We start from the raw sequence: 2,656 nt of genomic DNA on the forward strand, positions 1-2,656 counted from the left end.
ATATTACCTCTTACTTCATCTATGGATGTATCATTCATTCCTGTGACTAACCTACAAAAAGCTTGACCTTTTACAAATTTAGCGGGTTTAATTTCTAGATCATATTCTTGTAATGCAGTCACCCTGTTAACTGTCTTTTCTCCTAACTCCTTTTGAATAAGTAATTTCCTTTTGATTCAGTTACCGGAGAATCCACAGTATGAACATTTTTATGCCAACGTTCCAAATCCCAACTGGGATCCATCATCAGGGCTTATGAATGATGATAAAAGAAGAGCCGCTAAGAAGGAAATAAATAATAATGAGGAAAATAAATTTTTAGAATCAGCAGAAGTCGGCTGAATATTAATTATTAATTTATTTATTAATTATTTAATAATTCATTCAATTATTTTATTTTAATTTTTTAGTTTTATGAGAAAGGAATAATAACGTTAACATGATTTTTTAGAAGAAAAGGTCTAAAATAATTGATAGCTTTTTAAACTGCAAAGGCTTTCTTTTCTACTCCTAAATAGCTTAATTCATCTCCTTGAAAATTTGAGCTAAAAAAGTTATAGGAGCTTCAACTTTCTATTCATTTGGTTGCATTAAGACCACTACATATGATGACTCATACGAAAAAGTATAAAAAATAAATTGATCAGAACAATTGGGGGATGATAGAGAAGGAGCATCAATAATAGCCCATTTTATTGCTTTAAATGCAACTCTTTTATGATTACCCCATTTAAAATTGAATCTCTTTTTATCATTGTTTATAATGGTAGGACAATTTGAGAAAATTTGGGGACAAATCTCTTAACAAAATTGATTTGGGCAAGAAAAGAATGCATTAATTTTTTGGTATGTGGTGATGGAATTTAAGGAATGGTTTTAATTCTTTCTGGATCAATACAAATTCCTTGTTTGGATACAATAAAACCGAGGAATTTACCTCACCCAGAGAAAAAACTCATTTCTTGGGGTTTAGATAAATTCCATACCTTTTGCACCTTTCAAACATATTATTTAAATCTTGCAAATGATTGTTTATCTTCTTTGAATATATGGTAATATCATCAAGATATACCACAACAATTTTGTTAATCAACCCTTTGAAATAAATGTCCGTAGATCTCTGGAGCGTAGCTCCTGCATTCATTAATCCAAAAGGAATTTTCTGATATGCATATGTTACCCACTTCATTTTTAATGTAGTTTTTAATCGGTCTTGTAGATGAACAGGGATTTGATTGTATCCTAGAATTCAATCTAAAAAAGATATTAATTGAGAACCACCAATTGATTGCAGAACTTGTTGCATTGATGGCAGAGGAAAATTATCCTTTTGACATGCCTTATTTAGATTCCTAAAATCAATACAAATGCGAATATCACCAATTTTCTTTCTAACCGTTGCATGATTGGAAACCGTTTTAGAATTTCTTACTAGAAAGATGGTTTTAGCTTTTAAAAGTTTGTTCAACTCACTCTTAATCTAAGTTTCCAAATTTGGATTTATCTTCCTAAGTTGTTGATGAATGGGTCTAACATATGGTACCATTGTGATTATATGTTGAATGATGGAGGCATCACATGTTTTCAAATCTTGATAATTCCAAGAAAATATATCTTTATATTTCTTTAACAGACGAATAAATGCATTTCTTTCCTCAGATAAGAGACCAAGACCTAAGTTAATATTTTGAGGTTTTGTATCAGATCCTAGGTTAACTAATTCAAATCTCAAAGTTGAGATTTGAATTTTGTAGTCGTTGACCTTTTTAAATTCGTATTTAAGATCATAGATATCCTCAAGCTTAACTACAGGTTTCAACAGAGCATTTTTTTCTTTTGATTTATTCAATTGAGAATCATGTTCATCCTCATCAATTACTTGGTCAAGATAGGATTCTTCAGATGTTAAAAAATCCAGAATATATTTATCATCATTGAATACTCTCCAATTGGTGACATTATCTGGAATCAATGGGTGAAGAAACAAGTCTACAAAAGATCTATCTGGATTGAAATCTTCAAAAGCGATTAATTTGGATGCAATGTGGGCCAAAAGATTAGCACTCGCAATCTGTATTATTGGTATTGGAGAAATATTAAATGCTACAAAATGTGAAGTAAGGTTTTGAATTAAGGATTGATAATCTCTAAGGTGGTTTGAAACACAACGAATATTGTTTCTGACATTTTTTATAACGATTTTAGAATCACCTAACACTTGAAGATATTCAACAAAAATATTTATTGCTTTATACAATCCTTGTGCTAATGCTTCATATTCTACAATATTATTAGTACATTCAAATTCTAGTCTACATGTTAGCATTTGTTTTTCACCAGTAGGGCTTATTAATATACATGCAACTCCTACACCTTCACTAGATTTAGAAGTATTTCAATAAAGCATCCAAAATAAATGTTCATGTTTATTTACAATAATATCTACAACATTAATACATTGAGTCAAATATGTTTGCTAATAATTTTAAATTTGAGAAGAAATAGAGTTTGCTAGGAAAGGAGATTCTTGAGCTGTAGAACTTCCAAAGAAATATTCCGATGAATAATTGCCAAGGATGTTGTTTGTAAAAACTACAGGCTCTTTCTCTTCATCCAAATTAGTAACTGAATTTCATATTCGTTTCTGTGTCTACCC

This window comes from Pinus tabuliformis, chromosome 8 (genome assembly GCF_031772625.1).
Source record: "Pinus tabuliformis cultivar Carrire ecotype Pingquan chromosome 8, CPIR1, whole genome shotgun sequence".
NCBI lineage: Eukaryota > Viridiplantae > Streptophyta > Pinopsida > Pinales > Pinaceae > Pinus > Pinus tabuliformis.